This window comes from Drosophila hydei, unplaced genomic scaffold (genome assembly GCF_003285905.1).
Source record: "Drosophila hydei strain 15085-1641.00,03,60 unplaced genomic scaffold, DhydRS2 tig00000063-arrow-pilon, whole genome shotgun sequence".
NCBI lineage: Eukaryota > Metazoa > Arthropoda > Insecta > Diptera > Drosophilidae > Drosophila > Drosophila hydei.
The window spans coordinates 3,602,306-3,615,986 of NW_022045657.1; the positions used below are offsets into that span (position 1 = coordinate 3,602,306).

The 13,681-nt window shown below is 38.5% G+C and overlaps 1 protein-coding gene across 6 annotated transcripts in view; it reads left to right on the top strand.

Annotated features, from left to right (window-relative positions):
* LOC111593315 (trophoblast glycoprotein) overlaps positions 1-13,681 on the top strand; it is a 41,838-nt gene that overhangs the window by 16,513 nt on the left and 11,644 nt on the right. For 3 of the 6 annotated variants that reach the window (XM_023306012.2, XM_023306017.2, XM_023306015.2), the window contains one exon: positions 11,024-11,084. The exons of 1 other annotated variant lie outside the window; for it this stretch is intronic. The gene's annotated coding sequence lies outside the window, so the exon portion shown is untranslated. The remainder of the gene's footprint in view (positions 1-11,023; positions 11,085-13,681) is intronic. 2 more of the 6 variants (XM_023306014.2, XM_023306018.2) reach the window with 1 other exon arrangement.

Consider the following 13,681-nt stretch of genomic DNA (forward strand, 5'->3'; position numbering starts at 1 on the left):
GCTGTTCGAGAATAGCCTTGAGTAAACATTCATATTATTTCAACTCTTCGTATAAGTTGAGTATGAAAACAATTTGCACAGACCACAAAATGCAACCAATTATTATGCAAAACTCAATTTTATTCCCCTTAAAATACTGTTTATCCAGCCAAGCTTTCGGTCTTACTTATGCATGCGCCGTTAAGTACGATTTGTTTATAGAGCAAACGCAAGAATCTTGCAATTTATGCAACTTAATTCCAGGACCCTCACGCCCTGCAACCACAGGACCTTCACATGCCAACTGCGGTTGCTCCAATTTCCCGGCACCTTTTGTCATTTTCTCCCTCTTCGAATGCGCCGTGCTGAAAATGCAAATGTAAATTATTGCAAATAATATGAGACAACAGACTGCAGTTGTGCTGTAATAAAGAGATAAACAGCAAGGGGCAATATGCAAAAATAAATAATATGCGCCACAAACTGTTGCAAAATGCCATGCACTCACTCACAGCTTGCGACCGCGCAGGTGTGCAGAAATAAAAAAATCTGAACTGACTTTATAAATATTTATGTCCGTTTATTGTGACATTTTATGAAAGCAAATTGTGAAAATATAGAAAAGTGAAAAGAACTTTTCGTTATTTTATTGGACTGCAACTGGAATAAAAAGAATGATATTTAAGACATATATATATGAAAGAGATATTGAGACATGCAAGAAAGTTTTTGATACTTTGGATAATTCTTTTTTACCAATAGCCGAGGCTTTGTTTGAAACTCTGCACTTAACTAGGGTAGGGTATCCCACAGTCTGTCACTCTCATCTAGTATAATCGCACTCATTTGACTTCGCAACTAACTGCTTCCAGCTGATGCAATGTCCACTTACATCTGCTGCCGCAACAACAGCAAAATTAAACTTGTGCTCATTCCAAACTTTGCATATTGGCAAAGATTTCATTTAATATATATTTTTTCAAGCAAAAATAAGTTGTATAACTTTCAGCAACCCAAACTTGAGTCTCACAATTCCATAGGCAAAGTTTCTTCTGTAGTTTGCGCTTTAAGGATTCGTCTGTATTTTGCTAAGTTGAACGGTTTCGGGCCTTGCTGTTTCTTGTCAACTGAGAAGACCCGATTCTGGCATTCTGCTTTCTGCTAGTTTACTAACATGTGTGACAAATGGCATTGGTAATTGCTACTCACAATTTTCATATCACAAGTCAGGGAGCAAAAGTCAGTCCTATGAAGGAAGCAGACAACTTTCAGCTGCATACATTGCGTATACGTCATGCGGTGCAATGGAATGCATAACCGTTGACATAATTGTTAAATAAGCCATCAAGAACCATTATGTGCACACAGCTAATAATTTAAGCCTCTTAGTGGCAAATGTACTTGTAATACCCTTCAAGGCGTCCATTAGTCATCAATTCAGTTGCTGCAATTAGGCGCAAAAAATATACTCATTATTTTTGAGAGCATTAAAAAAAGATGCACTTAAATTTAATCTGTCACTTCCCACATGGTCACTGTGGTTGAGAGGCTTATTGAATATAAGTCTGATTATTTATATATCTCAAATGTAAAAGTTGCTTGTGCTCCACATACACGCGAAGGCAGATCAAATTCAAAGAATAATCCTTATATATTTATACAAATAATTTCTAGATTACGGGTATCATTCCAATAATTGTCTAATATCTCAATTGTGTCATTATTTATATGCTGAATGCCGACTGTTGATTGGCGCTTTGTTTAATTTGAATTTGAATATCGAGTATTTGAAATGCATTCAACGGCAGTTTCCATTCTGCTTTTAAGGCCGTTGACAATGCAAATAATATTCTTAATGAAATTAAACACACATGTCAGCCAGCTGCAATAGAAACAAAAGCCGTGTTTAGGGTGTCCGAAGGGAGTTTACAATTACAATTTACAATTTCCGTGGATGGCAGAAAGCCGCACAAACTGTGTGAAATGTTTTGAAAGACTTTATTCATTTTTTGTTGATTCATTTGGATTATTTGGTGGAATTTCACTTTAAAACATACTCGTTTTCCCTGCTGCAATACAACAAAAAAAATATTGAATATAAAATCCGCTGCGGTCGGCTAAATGGTCACCGAAAAAATACTATGCAAATGAAATTATATAGCAGCAAAGGCAAACATCAACAAAAAAATATTACCGCACAATACGGTGATAAAACAAAAATTGCATTGAAAATGATATACAAAATTGAAATGCAGGCAAATAAACATTTAGTTCGACAATTGAACTGCCAAATGTATCGGGCTGCATTCGATCAAATGCAATTGAAATCCGCTTAAATTAGGAGCAAATTGGAACGGTAGCCAAATTTAATAAACTTACCTGATAATTAGATGTATTAAATTTAGGGAATGTCAGATAATTACAAAATGTGAATTCGGTATGTAAAGCTTTTGCTGTTACACAGTTTATTTAAAATTCTTTTGACGGAAATTTATACTTGTATTTGCCAATAGAATTGTTTGGTCAACACATGCATAACTCTTATGTATAACAGTAATGAATAACAGATATGAGTAACAATTATGCATAACAGATTTAAATAAGAATTATGTATGACAGCTATGTATAGTAGTTATGTAAAACAGTTACGCTTAACAGCTATGTATAAATAAAATATAAATATAACTATAAATGTATATATAACAATTATTTGTATAAGAGTAATTTTTATAACCGTTTTATACGAAATGTGTACATTAGTATTAAGCTTGGACTTCATCAATTTAGCTAAGTCTCTAGTTTTCCAATATGTTCAATATCTAAATAACAATCCAAAGATAATCAATAGCCACAAACAAATAGTCGCATATTCAACTCTCTCCGTTCTCAATAAAAGAAGTTTTTAAGGAATTTCCCAATCAATCGTATGATTAATTACAGTCTAAAAAAAAACAAAGAGAAATATTCACAAAATAGTCTGGTACCCATTTCTCAGCTACTTAGAACGGGTCACCTCAATCAAATTGGGTGCCGCACTTACCATTGGCTGCTCACATAATGACCCCAAAAAAGTGTTTCTATTAATAGAGGCGACTGCTAAGCAGAGCGGTTAACTGTGCGACATGCCAGCTCAACTGCACCCCGCCCGCACTGCCCCGCTGCACGGCTTCCTTGAAGCAATCGTCGCCCACTTAGGTAAAGTAGAACCCGTTGTGTAGCTCGTTTCGTAGACATTTTTCTCGTATCTGTATTGAATTTTTCTAGCCCAAGCAGTCGAGCATCTTTCTTGGCTACTCGCAGTCTGCACTGCGCCCTCTCTTTGTGTATCCCTATGTTCGTGTGTGTGTCTGGGTGTGTACACACTTTAGCGTATGTCACCAAATGTCATTGACACGATTTGCTTTATGCTGCATTTTTTCCAACCTCACCACAAAGCAACAAAAACAACAACAACAACCACAACTAGCAGAAGAAGAAAAAGAAGAGCGACGTGTGTAAGCATTATATATCTGGCTATATCTGTGCCGACGTTTTACACGCCGTTTACTTTGTGGCAGGCCACCTCAGCGTTTTTATACCCTGTAGCCCATGCAATGGTCTTCAAAAGGTATATTGGTTTTGTGAAGCTGTGAATTTTAATAAGTTCCATATATTTTTGCTTAAAATACTTTTAAATTATATAATAAAAGCTTAGCAAATTATTAGAGATCCAAAGCTATATACAAAATAGTATAGGAAATGTACTAGTCGGGCAAGCGCACCTAGAGCATTCTCACAGTGTTTGTCTTTGGTGTAGTTCGCCTACCCATTCAGCGATAGCAATGAGGCTGGGCGAGAGGGGAACACAAAGGGTCGAGAACTACATGTGAGTTGATTGTTATCAGTGTTGGGAAAAATGCCGACACACGTAAACGTAAACGCACACACACACACATACATATGCACTCACTAGAAGTAAAAGCTGCCATAAAATTCGTCCAATGATTATTGATCTAAAATTTGGGTCGTTGCACAGGTGCATATGCCAATTAACAGCAACAACAATAAGCATAATGCAAATTCGCCGCAAGCCATGTATGCAATTGTAACAAATCAATCAATCAAGCAGTCAAACAGCTAGTTAGTCAGTCATGCAATGAGTCATTTGGCAACTTCAGGCAAATTAAAACTAAATATTTGAATTGCATTTTATATTTTCAAATTGTGTGTGGCATAGAGATGATATATGCTGGCATATATAATACTAAATAATACAAATATATATATATGTAGAAATATATAAATATGATACATTTGCTGCTGTAGCGATGATAAGTTGGCCAACTAGTTATGCAAATAATTTGATTTTGCCTATCAATTAAAGTAAATAACAGAAAAATCCCATCAGTTGAAATTCTTTTACTGACCCATCACAGGTGAATATATAGCTAGGCGTATGCTTTAATCGTTATATATAACGGAAAATATTTAAAGTCACAAACTAACTAATAAATTATATTTATTCTTTCAAAGCGAAATACAAATTGAAGTTAACTTAAATATTATTTGCCGTATTCAAAGATGATTTCTCTTTACATAATTTTCTGTCAGTTGAAATTCAACTAATTAATTAATTAATTATAATTAACATATAAAAACGCGCAGTTGTTACAAATTGCGCACATACTTCATAAAAATAAACTAATGCAATTACTTATAGCAGCTGACATTTATTGCTTTTTTCTTTATTAATTTACATGAATTTATTAATAATTTGAATTAAATTTAATTTACATGATTCAGTTAAAATTCTTTTTATGCAATTTTAAATTTTTATTGAGCAGAAATGTTTAAAATGCTCAACGTTAAGTTTCTGACAAGGACAATCGATTAAAATGGTTAACGAAACGTGTCAAATTGATTGAGTAGTTGGTTGGCAGCGAATTAATAATAGGTGGCAGTAGCTGCGTCGATGGATGAGTTAAACAGATTATTATTGAAATATCCAAGAGATCTGAGACACAGTAGCAGCAATTAGAAGAGTTTGTGGGTCTTAAATAAATTTAATTGCTGTATATACACATATAACAGCTTGTATAATATAACAGTTTATGTTATACTTTGTTTAAGTCATGCCCAATACTATTATACTTCTGTTGCATAGCATTTTATAGACATTGTGCTTCATAGTTTATCGGGAAATTTAGATCGCTTTCTAAATATGCTCGTAATTATATGATGCTATACAAACTGTTATATGTACTGGTCGCTTAGACATATTTAAACTGTCATTTTCTCCCCAGCTGAAACCCACTGCAAGTTGTCAAAGCACACCTTTCTTCATTCCCTCCTAATAGTCTCCATTCATCCGTTTGAGGTTTATTTAAAGAACGTGAATACATTGGACGTTGCGTTAGAGCCACGCGCATTTCCACAACTCAGCAAAAAGCAATGTCTGCAGACAATCGTCGAACTCCACACATTTCTATGCACACATATACATACATCTATATATGTGTATAGAAATATATATATGTGGTTGTGTGTGTGTGTGGTATATCATGGTCTGTGAAATGTTTTGCATGTTTACTCATGTATTTGCATTTCGTGTGACATAAATCACGCACATGACACAACACAATACAACACGATGCGCGGCCCAAGGCACAAAGAGAAATGCCGAACGGTAGCGGCAGGCAGTGGGCGTTGCCTTCAAAGCGCAGGGGGCCGCCCACACAACCCATTCCCAATCCCATTACCATTTTCATTCCTGTTCCACAGCTACACAGTCGCTGCAACGGAAATGTCGCTCTGCATTTTTCAATGAGCGCGTTGATTATTCCGCTAGCCCTCGACCTTCCGTCACGGAACCCTCGTCCGCCAGTCATCCGAAACAGTTTCTTCAGTTCAAAAAGACAAAAAAATATTAATACCAAATGAAAATAAAAAATCATTGAGCACAAAGCAGAAGCGAAATTAATTAAGCTGCCACCTGCCACGTACTTTTAATCTAAGAATTCGCATTTGCAACATTTTGATGGATATAACAGCCTAAAGTGACTGAACGCACTGATAAACGAGGATAATTAACTGTAGAAAATGTATTCATGGAAATACTACAAAATTTATTCAAATTGCAAAAAAAGCAGTTTGAATTGAATTAAAAATCTTTATTAAAAGGATTTCATACATTTCATTTAAATATATATATATATATATATATACATATATATATAAACATATACATATACATATACATATATGTATAACATTTTTAATTGAAAGCGCATTTAAATGTCGACTCGATGTCATTCCGGCTTAATCTTGGCTCACTTTGCATTTGCAAATGTAATTTACGCATTTCGACTATATTAATTTCGCATTCCTTTTAGAGTCTGACGAATGTTTTACATTTTCTTGACGTTGATTGATTTGCGAGTAAAAGCCCAACTCTTGTTAATCAAGTACAGCCTTATCAGTTGCTTGTCATAATCGGGTTTGCCATATAGTGAACTCAAGGCAATTACCCAAAGAGCAGCCACATAAGACGCACAGCTAATTTGGGGCACTCAGCAGCAGCAGCTCATTTGATAGCCAATTTCATGGCTCTATTAACAGATTTGCCTTTGGCCGCCTATAACTGGTGGCTAATCCTGCTGATGCCACCTGGAATTTAATTATATTCAATGCTCAATTGAGGTGCCTTACAGGATTTACAAGTGACTTCCGATTTCCGCCTTCCTTGTGTCACATGACACAAATGGCACGCAAATCCCGGCCATAGATATATCTGCAATCACAGCCAAACATATCTTCCGGGCCGACTGGCCCAGGTCTTGTGGGGCAAATGTAATCATGAAATCACGACCGTAACCCCAAGAGGAGGAGGCCAACTGAGCAGTCGCTAATTCAATTAGCGCCCCAAAATATAAATTCCCTCAACTGTCCCCCCAGTTAGCAATTCAAAGTCGAAATTAGACTCGGAGTTGTAACTGCCGCTGGCACTTCTGCTTAGCCGGCCCATATAATTGGTTATAATGTGTACATAAATCAGGGGCGTTTGTCGTGGGCGACGGCGGCTATGAGAATCTGTGACTACAGTTGCGCTCAAACACATAACGCGTCATGATTTGCGGTGGGCTTTATGACAACACTAGCTAACATAGAACTTGAAGCAGCGAGTCGTCTTGGCGAACTAACTGAATAGTTAAGACAGGCTCATAATATACAGAAATAAACAGCGTATTGGTCCACACAAGTGCCAAAAACTGTCGCTTCTTATTCGGAATCTTAAAGAATATTTCCTAAATAAATTTTTATCATTGCAAGCTATTCTAGTAGCCTTTATTTGAGACTCTGCCTTCAGCTGATATTTATCTTTTATCTATCTATCTGAGCTTCCCTCTTTATAGACTGATTTTATTAGACATGTATTCAAATTGGTTCTTAAGTTTACTCTTACCACAAAGTAACTTTACTTTCCATTCTGCACAGCACTGGAAAGTCTTTGCGTGCAACCCGTAGGACAGTGTTGTGAACCGTAGCAGAGAAATGCAAATGCAGAAGCCTGAAAGTGCTTGCAACTGCTAATAATAGGCATTATCATTATGTTCAGGGGGGATAGGTAGGGTGCTCGTAGAGGGAAACTCGATAACTATTTCACACAGACATTCGGCTTGTTGAGTTGCACGCTGTGCGGGCAACCGGGGAGGGGAGATAGAGAGAAAGAGTAGCAGTCTTCTTGGCTGGGGTTTCGGTTACACACGCACACACACACAGGCAGACGGTTGCACACCCACTTGCACTCCTGCTTTAACATGCATTTCTCATGATACGGAATTTTGTTCAGTTGACATTTTGACATTTGGCAGCTGGTGCCAAATTAACGCGGCATCAATGCAAGCCAGCGTGGTTTAGGGGAATTGCGGTGTAAGGGGAACAGGGAAGGGCAACTGCTACAGTTGGCTGTGCTGAAAAATGAGGTTGAGCGCATAAACCCAGCCACAGAATGGCGCCCAAGGGGTAATCCGGGCGACTGCTAACCAACTGCCTGACGCACTCACTAATTTATCATGTTCGACAGTTGTTATTGTTGACAAGCTACAACAGACAGAGAGTGCAGCAATGTGTTAAATTCCAGGCCATGCTGGAAGTCTTAATTGAAACAGATACCCGGCTCTAGGTGGCCACTAAAGTGAGCTGCTCAGCTGTATAAAATATGCGTAAAGGATGTGGCAGGACAATGGAGTTTTGAATAATATACAGCAGCCAATCAACTATGCATGACAGGCAGCTCATATTCGGCATAGAATTTCAATGAACTATACCAAGAATCAGGCCTGATGAAATTGGAACTAAAATTATTCAAGACTAAATGGCAAAATCTTCAACTAATGCGTCCAAGGATGTAAATATAAGTCGATGACTCCGTGTTGGCGGGGGGTGAGGTGGAATGTGTGTGGAGGCGTCTGTTGTCAAAATCAGGCTCAAAGCCAACATGGACAACAATAGATAATGCATGTGACACATATGTGTACAACAAAGACAAGAGGCATAAAGAAACAGGCCACACGAATACAACAAGAGCTTGCCACAAACAGGAGCAGCAACAACAACAATAACAAGCGCAAGCAGCCTCAGCTTGACGATGGCCAGGATTTATTGTTGGCAGCCAAGAGCTGTAATAAATCGAAGTCAAGCAGACACTTTGCCGCTGCTTTTGCCATTAAAAGATAAAAAATCAATCTGCAAGAGAGATAAACGAGAACAACGCAAGAATGGAAGCAAGAACTCCGAAGCTACGCTATACATTTTCAGATTTGATATTAGTTAATTGTGTTCTTATTAGAACTTTATTAGACTGTGATGGGAGTATCATAGAAATGTAAATATGAGATATAAAATCTATGCGCATGCAATACAATGAACCAAGCAAATCAAGTGAGGTAATTCAAGCAGACTAACAAGGGAAGACACAGCTTCAAATTTGCGCTGGAAAATCCTCAATATTGTAGTTGTGGCAAACGTAATTTGAATCATAACAAAAGATAAGTTGACTCAATTTGAAATTTACTTTGTCAATGTATTTGCGACAAGTTGAGTTCTTTGTCCGCTCTCGAAATCCTTGCCACTGAGCTCTGCACAGGGACTGAGAGTAGCAACTAAGTTTATTCACATTTCATTCGTTTACCCACTCACATACACTCATAAATTGCCTTGAAGCTGCAAGTGGACCAAGCAGGAGTTGCTTGGCCAGTCAACGTGACGTATGCGCAATGTGCCAACACTTTGACTAAGCACTTAATTTAAGGCTGCCTTCATAAACAGAATGCAAACATGTGCCCAACTCTTGAGTCCGGCTGCACACACTTTGCCAGATGCTGGGCTCGCATTTCAATTAAGCTCCGGCTTTCGTAGCATTTTTGCAGACAATTAGTCCACAGCATGAATTATGGCTTGACTTTTATAAGTAAATCATGGTCAGAGCTGGTCATAAAATAATTTTAAATAATGGCCAGAAAAAAGCAAACGCAAAAAAAGAGTAAGCACTAAGAAAATTTAAAAAAAAAAGATAGATAAAAAACTTAGCTGCATGTGTGTAGTTAACTATTATGGCTGTGCCTGTGTGCCTGGGCACAGCTTATGCTATGCAACTTTTGTGCTTCATTTCCGTTTCCGGCTGCTCACATGCACATTGACTGCAGGCAAAGTCAAAGACTAAGAGAAACAGAGAGACAGGAAGAAAGAGAGAGAAGGATGAATATGTGAAAGCATATGCATAATGGCAAACGTGCCGAAAGCCAAAACTATATGCCCAAAAACAATGCTAGGGTGTATACTGAAAGAGGACACATATGTGTGTGTGTGGGTGGAGCAAACTGAACCTCGTTTGTTTTGACTTTCAATTGGAGAGCTGTTGCTTCTGGCTGCGAACGGCTGCTCGCTGCCAGCCAGCCAGCCAGCCAACCAGCCCCCCGCCAGTCAGCCCGATTGCTGTCTGTTTCCCGTGTGCCTGGCTGCCTGCTGCTACTGGCTCCTTGGCGAACTTTGGCCATTTGTTTGCTGCCTTTTGGAAATATAATAAAGACAGCACTGGGCACATAATGCATTTTACTTGTTTACATAAATATTTGCACAAGATGAGAAAAAAGAAAAACGAGAGCCGGCAATAGCAGGATGCTCGCCCACAATGCACAAAGGCCACCTATGGCAAGGCAATTCGCACATATTTTCTAGTATATTATATGAAAAATCTTTAATTTTGTTGTCAAGCTGCATGCACCATGCAATTTCTTCATAGGAACACAAATATTTGTGCCGTTTATTCAATATGTCTAGTCATATTTCGTTGTTTACACGACTCACGCTGCCATCTCTAGCATTTGGCATAACTTGCTTATCCTTTAATATATCCTTGCTCCAGCCCTTAGCCAATTGCTGTTGCTGTTGCTTATCAATTGCAATGTCTCGACTCGTTTACTTCATTCTTTACATTGTCTTGTCCTGGCCAAGAAGATGATGGGTTCAAGTTGCAATTCTGAATGTTTGTTTTGCAACCCCGGAGCAAATGTTCTTTGGTCCTTCATGTCTCGCAGGTCACTTTGGATATTTATCACAATTTTTATAGAACTTTTTATGTGGCAGCAGCCCCAGCAATAACTATGAGCATCAAATGGAAAAAGTTTCATTTGATTAGTCAACCAGCATGAGCAGGGGCGAGGCAATGGCAACACCCCTGAGATTTAGGCAGTTGACAGCTTCAAAATAAGTAATGAAAAGAAAAAAAAGCCAAAAGCAAATAGCAAATGGCTAAGGCTAATGGTAAAGTTGAAGTAAAAGTTGCTTCAAATAAATTTTGAACTGGAAATTCAAATGACTCGAGGACATTAATTGTAGAAAACTTTTTAGATAACTCATCCTTTCAAGGCAGCAATCAACTGTGACCTGACACATGTCAATTGCATTATAAAGATTAAGCAAAAAGGGTTAACTTTTAATTACTTTTATAATATATAGCTTAATACTTGTAATAACTAACTAACCAAATCAACTATTTCCATTGCAGCAGCAGCTCAAGTGAATCGGCTACATTAAATCAACTCAACTCAGCATATACCTTACGTAAAGTAAGTTTGATAAACTAAGAAATATTTCAACAAAGCCAACAGCCAGCCATATTGTCTTACATTAAGTTTTTATTTATGTATAGTTGGACACTTGTACAGTCTGCATTTTCGTAAATATTGAAGTTTTTCTAATTACAATTTGATTGGTTTTTCTTTTGCAATCAATGTATTCTATGCACTGTCAAAGGCCTCAAGCATTTGCTTTGGGATAAATACTGTAGGCAGACTGACTGTGCTTACCCAACACCCAACACCCAACACCCACACTTTTCAATTACCCAGGACGCCCGAAGCAAGGCTTAAGCAACCATGTCAATTTGTTGGGTACATACATTGCTCCACACAGAGCAGTTGAAGAGGAATGGCGCATAGGATAAAAAACGGAAAAGTGCAGCTCAAAGTCATTTGCACTGTTTGGTTTCCACATCCGCAGTTCCAATTACGTTTTGTGGCCGCGAAGTAAGCATTGGCTGTGCTGTGCAATATGAGATGTGCGTGCCCAAGGAATGCTGTTCTTTGCTACAATCTTCTACTCCCGTTTGACTGCAATCTCTCAGTTGCCAGAGCAGAGCGTACAGCCTTCACCCACATTCAGCGCAAATAAAGCAAAGTCAGTAGCAATGATTTAATTACGCAAACAAGCAGCTTAAGAGGTGGCAAGGGGTGTGCCGGCTTGAGTTGCTTGCCAGTTGGGAATATGTCAAAACAAACATAAAATGGCGGCTTGTGCCACTTGAGCTGCACGTTGCTCATACGTCGCGTTGTCAGCCTCCAAGGCGCATTCTCGACAGCTGTGTGCCCGTCTGTTTGTCGAGCGCCTTCTGTGAATTCACTCAACTCCACTTCCCTCTCAACTTCCCTTTGGTTGGGAAGCCTTCATCAGTCGCCGTCTTGAACGAAAAATGCAATTCAAGCAATTTTCAATTTTCGTTGCAGGCACGTCGCGCCCCTGGCACAAGATGCGCATAGCTACCCAACCAGAACAGTCTTTACTGTTGGCCAAGCCCCATCTTCCACTGTCTCTCCCTCTGTGTTCACATCTTACCCCTGGCCTTGCCAGTAAGCCTGCTTTACATCAAATTGAAAAAGCAAACTTGTCGCGCTAAAAATTTTTATCATTCCGCAGGTCTACTGCCAATTTTTTGCTTAACCCAATCCTTATCCCGCTCAGAGCAGCTGACGTTAGCTCCCTTGTAACCTGCTGCCTGACCCCTATTCGGCGTAACCCTCTCTCCTGATCAGCTACTTTCTACCAGCCCCTAAGCCTGGGAGCACTTTTATGGCTTAAGCAGCGCTTTGCAATGCGTTAAAATCGTGCGAAAACTTTTTGCACAAGATTTTATTTTATTTTTTCTTTTTGCTAAAAGTTGCCTGTTAGACGCGTTATTTTACACTCTCTCTCTCTGTCTCCTTCGTTCTCTCTCATTTTCTTTCTCGTTCTCATCACTTCGCTTGCAACTTTCGCTGTTGAGCTCAAAATTAAGGCATTAATGTTGGTTTTATGGATTCGTCTAAATTGGTTTCCCTTTCGCCTGGACTTGGCTCGAAGACTGTTGGCCTGGCAGTTAGTTAGCGAAATGTGCTTAAAGTACAGCAGTAAGCTTCGCAGCATTGGCAAGTGCATTCAAATAACTGTAACAGTAAACATTTAGTTAATCTCTTTTGCTTTTGTTCTTTAGCAGCTGCTCTGCAAATCTTTGCTAAACGAACTGAAATAATCTGCGAACTGGCCAACATTTTAAGTATGAGCTAAGACCAAGTTTAACGAGATTTATGTTTTTATAATGTTGTAATGAAATACATTAACAATGAATAGAAAACATTTAAGAATAACTGCGCCGAGATTGTGCTGCAACTTTGACATTTTGAACTGATTCATATTTACTCGAAATCGTTTACTTAAAATCATAAATACCAAAGCTTCGAAAGCTATGAAATTGGATCAGATAATAACCTTTTTTGAACTTAGCTCCGAAGCTTGTATCAAGGTTGTAATGGGTTCAATGATACATTAAATAATGCAAATACAGATTAAGACCCAATCAAACTTCATTGACACTAACTCAGATACTTAAAGCCAAATATAGGGTAAATATGAGAATCAAATAAAATTCTGTGGTACAATCTGGGCGAATTCTTATTTAATGTCACCAAATTTTCAGCTTCAGCTTAGTTAAGTATCTGTCAATGAATGAGTCGCAGGTCGAGCAGGGTTCTTAGCTTCGCCTTAGCCAACGTAAGCTTCTCCTGCTCCAATTTAGCTTAGCTGATAACTTGCTCGATTTGTACAACGAGTAAAGTTTTCTCTATTACGGCAAAAACTCATTAGCCCGAAGGTAGACTTCTATGTAAACACGTAGTTTGGACTGTTTTACATTTCGGCACAGCACCAGTAAAAAGTGAAACTTTACTCGTCGGCTTACACAACGTTTTGCTGCCTCTCACCCTGTCAGCAGTTGGCTAAGAGGGCCTACACACTTTTTCAAGCCCAACACTTGTCAAACAAAAAGCAATTTACAATGAGAGACCTCGACGATGGGAATGGTTGGGCCGGTAAAGCCTTCCAATGCACAAATGCAATGCTAAAACAGCAGCAA